Consider the following 8158-nt stretch of genomic DNA (forward strand, 5'->3'; position numbering starts at 1 on the left):
TTCAACCTCTCAGCACAGAAGATCTATACAATCAGTTTCAAGATGGACACCCAAGATTAGTGCCACCAATTCAGTAACTGACCAAATGTGAAGTTAGTCTTTGACCTTTTGGATATAAAATATCATAATTTCTTCATTAACAAAAAAAAAAAAAAAAAAAAAGAAAAAAGAAAAAAAAAAATCAAGAATGGCCGGCACGGTGGTGTGGTGGTTAGCACTGTTGCCTCACAGCAAGAGGGTTCCCGGTTCGATCCCGGGTGTGGGAGCTCTTCTGTGTGGAGTTTGCATGTTCTCCCCGTGTCAGCGTGGGTTCTCTCCGGGCACTCCGGCTTCCTCCCACAGTCCAAAGACATGCAGATTTGGGATTAGGTTAATTGATAACTCTAAATTGTCCGTAGGTGTGAATGTGAAGTAGTCTGTAGTCTATCTCTATGTGTCAGCCCTGCGATAGTCTGTCGACCTGTCCAGGGTGTACCCTGCCTCTTGCCCAGTGTCAGCTGGGATAGGCTCCAGCCCCCCCGCAACCCTCAAGAGGATGAAGCGGTTAGAAGATGGATGGATAATCAAGAATATTTTTATTCAGATTTAACAGGATTACACAAATCATGTTCACAGCAGGTATTAAAATTAAAGCATATGTATGATGGGGAACAAAGCCTGAAATCAAATCACAATCCTCCCCATACCCTAACCCATGATTACAGCCAGAATATCGTCAGGAGGATGGTTCTCCATCTCCTGAAGAGTGAAAAAAGAAAGACACATGAGCTGAAAGTCAGGCTCAATATTAAAAGAGAGGAGGAGGGATGTCTATGTAAAAGGCAGTATCAGAATGATGGGGTACTTTACCAGAGTATACACTGACATAGAGCACAGATATGGGGTGCCGTTTGTAAAGTGGCTCACACTGAAAATAACATCAACATTTTGCCACATTTAGCTTCAAACAATGTTTAAAAAAGTGTTGTGAATTTTTTAACGTCACCTTTTACCTTTTCAATATTTGTTAACTTAGAAATATATTAAATAGTTAAATCTAAATATTAAATGTGGCACCTAAATGTTAAATGTTAAATCTAAATATTAAATCTAAATCTAAATCTAAATGTTAAATCTAAATGCTAAATCTAAATCTAAATATTAAATCTAAATCTAAATGCTAAATCTAAATCTAAATGTTAAATCTAAATATTAAATATAAATATAAATATAAATGTTAAATCTAAATATTAAATCTAAATCTAAATCTAAATGTTAAATCTAAATGCTAAATATAAATATAAATCTAAATGTTAAATCTAAATGCTAAATATAAATATAAATATAAATGTTAAATCTAAATATTAAATCTAAATCTAAGTGTTAAAGCTAAATGCTAAATCTAAATGTTAAATGTTAAATCTAAATGTTCTGGGTGAAACTAAATATCTAGCTAATATGCAAATTCACACTGCCGGTCACCGGAAGTACCAAAATAAAAGCTCGAGATGGTCAGACTGTGTTTATAGAATCAAATAACGAATTAAAACCAACTTATCAGGGGAAATGGACACTTGAACATACATTAGCATGATAATAACTACCTAAAATAACAAGAAACATGTTTGGAGAAATTTTGAGTTGTTAGTGTCCCTAAGAGAATCACCTTGTTGTTTACAAATACTTCCGGGTAGAAAACCAGCGGAGTTTAGCTACATATATATATGCATATCTCACATTTTTCACATCACTATATTACCGTTTAGACTAATCCGGTGTTTGTAAATGCACAAAGTGGAGAGATGTCAGAGTGAGGGTTTATTTTGGTACTTCCGGTGACCGGCAGTGTGAATTTGCATATAAGCTAAATATTTAGTTTCACCCAGAACATTTAGATTTAACATTTAACATTTAGATTTATATTTAGCATTTAGATTTAACATTTAGATCTAGATTTAATATTTAATATTTAGATTTAACATTTATATTTATATTTATATTTATATTTAGCATTTAGATTTAACATTTATATTTATATTTAATATTATAAATATAAATATTGTTATTTGATTCTATAAACACAGTCTGACCATCTTGAGCTTTTATTTTGGTACTTCCGGTGACCGGCAGTGTGAATTTGCATATTAGCTAAATATTTAGTTTCACCCAGAACATTTAGATTTAACATTTAGATCTAGATTTAATATTTTATATTTAGATTTAACATTTATATTTATATTTAGCATTTAGATTTAACATTTATATTTATATTTAATATTTAGATTTAACATTTAGATTTAGATTTAGATTTAGCATTTAGATTTAGATTTAATATTTAGATTTAACATTTAACATTTAGGTGCCACATTTAATATTTAGATTTAACTATTTAGATTTAACATTTAACATTTAGGTGCCACATTTAATATTTAGATTTAACTATTTAATATATTTCTAAGTTAACAAATATTGCTGTAAATGTGGTAAAAGGTGACGTTAAAAAATTCACAACACTTTTTTAAACATTGTTTGAAGCTAAATGTGGCAAAATGTTGATGTTTCAGCGTGAGCCACTTTACAAACGGCACCCCATACACAGAGAGCAAGAAACAAACACAAAATCTTCAGTTTAACTGGCAACTCAGAAAATACTCAGAAATGGGCCCCAGCATTTCTTATCTTTATGGCCAAAAAAAAGTTTTAAAGGTCACAGTAACCTTTGACCTTTGAGCTCCAAATTCTGCTCCGTTCATCATTTAGTCCAAGTTAATGTTTGTGCCAAACTCATCAAGGTGTCCTTGAGATACTGAGAATGGGACAGACAGATGGACAACCTGAAAACAATGCCTCCGAACTCAGCTATCTGTGGAAGCATAAACATCTTGTCATGGAAACAGGGAGAAACAAACAAAAATGGAGAAACCACAGAAAGAACAAAAGATGTCATTGACAGTGTTGCCAAATTTGACTAACAGAACGGGTCCAATCGTCAAGAAAGTAGCCCAAAATTGCCTCAGTGTTCTGTTTTATCAGTACGATTAGCCAGACTAATTACAGTGATAAATAAAGGGAGTGAACTCAGTGTCCTGCCAATCTGAGTAATACTACTTTGATGAGAGGAGGGGCCGATTTCCTGGAATTAACTTTTTGTTGGTTGAAACCATCCAAGCACAACAATCAGAAATTATCTCAACATACCCCAGACAGTTTTTACTGGAAAACCACCCAAACTGGCAACACTGGTTAAGGTTAAAAAAAAGTAGCAGCCACATAATTACAATAGTAAGATTTTAAGTTAATAAAGCACACAATATAGTATTTCAGGAAATGCGGATGACATGCACTCACATGCCACTTCTTGTTTATGCCGTGTATGAGCAGAGACAGCAACAACAAAAGTCAGCGTTGTGAGTAAGCACACACTCAAATCATATCACATCCAAAGCACCAGTCAACCTGTGGCTGCCAAATTCAATGCGAAACAGGAATGTTTGGTATTCCTGAGTTCAAGTCATGATATGATGGCCCAGATGACACATGCTGAACGCACACTCAGACGCATGCAGACACACACACACAAATGCCTCAAAGGCTTGACTCACCCCACGATTTCCACCCACTGCTCACCGTCATGTCATGACTCTTCAAGGCAAGCTAAAGTCAAGATGGAGAGAGCGAAAAAGGGGGAGAGAAAGAGAGAGTGTGTGTGTGTGTGTGTTGGCAGATTAATCAGAAGATAATTCACCCTTTAACTGCCCTCAGTTATTCGAAACATAGCCACTCTCGGTCCCCAGGTGAAATTCCAGCTGCGTAAAAATAGTTGAGGCCTCAGGTGGTGATAAATTTGTCTTGCCCTGTTTATGCCACAGAGGTGAGAGCACTCTGGGAATTGACCGTGGAGCTCGAGACATCATCGTGCTGCTCTGTGATGTGTAAACTATAAAAAAAAAGAAAAAGAGAGACACCTGGTTATTTCTTTTTCCCATGTTGTCATTTGTGTCTAGATGTCTCACAAATCAGACAGCATTTCCGGTTGACAAGACGCTGTAACTCCAGCTGAATTACACTGTGTACTGTACTGTGAATCACAGCATGGCCTGGTTATCATAGATGAGTTTTATAGAGGAGCCCACGCTTATCACATCTCTTAAAATAACACAGTGCGCCTGCAGATCTGTGAAAGCTATCATGACAGATGACAATTCAGGAAAGCTGAGTTCACCTGCTATCCACCTGCTTCGCATTCACACACACACATCCATATCTGGAGCGTTCTCATTGTGCTGTCTCCTTCAGCGCTGCTCACAAACCCAGTGTATCACAGCATCATGTACTCTGTGTTCTTTATTCCTGCTCCTTACCCACAAATGAGGCAGTTATTCAGAGCACAGATCTAACAGAAATGTGGTGAAGAAGTAATACATCAGCATACAATAAAGTGGAGTCATTTCCTGTTTTGGCTTGTCAACAAGGCTACTTGGCTTTTTGCCACTAAAATGTGTTGTTATACCGATACTTTGTTGGCAGCGCTGAGATCTATTCCCGTCGAGGGCAGGGTTACAGAAAGTGTCTTGAAAAGCCAGGCGATGGGTAGTTTTTGTGCCAAAACAAGCAGTCAGGAGGGTTAAAGGATCAGGCTGGTGATATTCTGTATTTTTATAGTGTCAACAAATACAAAGAGAATAACAAAAACCAGAAATAAATTGGTCCTAAGTAACAAGTATGCCTTTTTCCAAATGCTGGTATTCTACTGTGCCATACCCTTCACTGAATACATTTACATGCACACTAACATTTTACTATTTTTTATAACAAATATTGTATTTTCAAGTTAAGACAAGTGGGATGGGCCAGTATTATTTGGGTTATAGGAGCATTCTTTGGACACAGTGCCAGGAATGAGTCCTAAAACCTGGAAATGAGTTAGCATTTTACCACTTTCGGTTCCCTAGTTTCAAAATCAATGTTTTTTTTTAAATGGGCTTTTGGTTAGATGCCTGAAATAAGGCCTGTGGTTCACACAAGCTTAAGACACTTTCATGTTTTGTTCTATGACATAAAATACATCAGCAAATATGCCATTAGTGAGATCTGAAGCTTCTATGTGTCTTTTAAAGGCGGTTGCTACTGGCTAAATGAGACTGCAAAACGTCATCATGCCAAGCTGCACCGAACACAGCTTTACAGTCATGTTATGGAGGCCATGCGACTGTAGTGTAGCTTGTTTTTAGTCTAACGTTAGCTTTTTACTTCTGGCAATTTAGGCTTCAGGTATCATAAACCTTTGTTTGCAACAGAGCTTATTTTCGGCAATATCCCAAAATCCCATAGGCTTCTGACAAAGGAATCAGTGCAATGTTAACTTCCGTGTCCGCCTCCAATAAAATGTCATCCCTGGGGCACTGTACTGGGGATTTTACTGCAGTTTGTGACACATTGCCTTTTTTTACAGTGAGCTTTGTGTCATGGATGCGTGAAACTCACAACAGTTTGTAAGCCTGGTGGAGATGCATGCCAAAAAGAAAGGTCCACATGTCTGGTGTGAAGGAGAAACACATTTACTTTTAAATCTTATGAAGGAGTTGGATATCAGCAGGGTTTCAGATAGGTGCAAATATCGCAGTGCTGACCTTTTCAAGAAGGTGGTTGAAGGAATGAAAGGAGGAGGCTGTGTTTGCACGGTCTAACAAGTTTGCTCAGTGGTAAATGTTGAAGAATCCTTTTCTGATGCAAAGAAGCAAAAGGGAGTGAGATGAAAACAAACATGTAATTTAGGTGAGATAATTTTTGGGGGACTGTTCATTCAACATCAGACTGTGCTGTTAACGTGCCAACTGGCTAACCAGCCCTGTGTCAGTCTTAGTTTCCCTTCTTGAATGCAGAATATTACAACGATCGAATGGGGTCGTGTTTACTGTGATCATGAGAAGAGTAAATTTGAGTGCCCCCCTCAATTTTATGGAAGCTCTAAGTTCAAGTCGTGACGTTTGTGTGATTTTATGTCTGGGAAAATGTTGATATTCCCCATAGCCTCATCTTTTTCCCTTGACACTATGCCCTTGCATTACCTGCATTACCTGACTCACTCGTTAGCTTGCCAAACTGTTAGCCTCAGTGGCTGGCTCACTCGTTAGCTTGCCAAACTGTTAGCCTCAGTGGCTGGCTCACTCGTTAGCTTGCTAAACTGTTAGCCTCAGTGGCTTCCAGATGCCGACAGCAGTGTCCGTGTTGCCGTTACCTGGCAGCTGCGCTCTCACGACTTAACCACTTGAACGCCAAGCATGTCGTTACTACAAGCTCACAAGTTCCATCTAAATGTAGCACAGTTATTTCCTCTCATGCAGGTGCAGAACGTACATGCTGGTTTGCCGTTGGCATTGATCGCTGCAGTGTTTCTAAGTGCAACTTTTTGGCTGAGACACAGTGACATGGGGCAACACACCAGTCAGCTTTTGTGTCGCCAATTTGTTGATGTTGGTTTGGCATGTCTGGGCCTTTAGACAAGAGCTGTCATTGATATTAATCAACAATGCTATCAAACCTCTTCAGATACTGTGCTGTATATTAGGGGTCCATGTCATTGGTCCGACATCCCATTAGTCCGACGGTCCGTGGTGCTGAACGGCTCCCGGCGGGCGTATTTCTACCTTGATGGTGCACTGCGATCGACTCTGGGTCAGCTGGGAAAGGCTTGAGGCGAAGCAGGCTCACGGTTTGTGTTTGTCACTTTCTTTTTCATTTTAACCCACACCATGATCTTTTCCTGACCCTAACCAAGTGGTTTTTGTGCCTAAACCTAACCAGACCTTAACCACAGGGCTTCATGATGATTTCGGAACGGACTTCGGAACAATGGGTTTAATATGATCGGAACAATGGGATGTCGGACCAATGGGCAGTTCCCGCATATTAGTGCTCGATTTTGTAGTATGGGAAGTAGAAAATCTCACCACTTTATGTTTGTGAGATTAATAAGATATTCTCATGCATCTGCTTTTTCTTTTTACCTAAAACAAATGAAAACTGACCTTTCCTATATTTCATATGTTTGTGTTTTAGCATCACAGACATTATGGCGCTACAGATGTAGTCCTGTTGTGCTGCAGTGGTTCACATGGCCTCTTTTTTTTTCAGCAGGACGTGTGAAATCTGGGCAGAAACGCAGCTTGAAAACAGCCTCTGTAATTAATCAAGCTGAGAGTATGAAGGAGCTCATAGCATTCAGATAGAGTCACCCTCCTATCTGTCTGCCTGCTCTGCATTATTCTACCACATCCTCAGCATTATATATAACAATGCCTCTGTAAAGCTGTGCCTTCCTCCCCCGCTTTGCTCTCTAACTAATTTTAGTGTCCATAAATATACATATATGTCACTATATTGTTATCCGTCTTCGCTTCCGCAGAGTACAGTGGGTCACAGAAGAGAACGAGGAAGGAAGCCAGAAGATAAATAAGCACAGGGGCAGCAGTGAAAATGTAGCTGGTGTTTACCTCTCTGAGGGTGTTAATGTTACGTTGAGGAGGCAATGAATATTACTTTAAGCCTTTGGTGGTGAGTCAGCCAATACGTCATCAACTTCAGAGCCCTGTCGAATAAATCCCAGCATGCACTTTGTATGATTGCGTACATCACGCTTTTCTGCACAAAGAACAAAATAATCTGGATCGTACAAATGCAGGAGGGCTGGGGAAGACTGTGGAGGACTTACTTCAGTTGCAGTGGCTGTGAACTTTTCTTAGCTCATCTTTGTTTGTGCATTCAATTATGAGGTTGGATAAACTGATAAGAAAAAAAAAGTTGGAAGAGTTACATCTGCAAAAATCCCGGGACTTTCACTAAGCCACAAGGTTGAAGAACTGGTTTCAAGAAGCTTTGTAAAGTTTTCAGAAAGAGTCCCAGTCAGTATTTGGGTGCATTACTTCCTTCCTCCAAAGATTTGCAGCCATTATCACATACTGTAACTAAAAGAATCAAACTGGTTTACTGGCAAAACAGCCTTCAGCTTCTCCTGAGCATGTCCTGATGCCTGGCAAACCGGCCTTTGTTGTTCAAGGAAGTACGCTCTCGCTTGCAAGCTCAAAAACATTCCTGTAGACAATCGAATGCTTGTGTCTGCAGCTGTGTGTAAGGTGAAAGTATGCAAGTGAGATGATAACTACTGAAACAACATCATGCA

The sequence above is a fragment of the Epinephelus lanceolatus genome, chromosome 3, assembly GCF_041903045.1.
Source record: "Epinephelus lanceolatus isolate andai-2023 chromosome 3, ASM4190304v1, whole genome shotgun sequence".
Lineage (NCBI taxonomy): Eukaryota > Metazoa > Chordata > Actinopteri > Perciformes > Serranidae > Epinephelus > Epinephelus lanceolatus.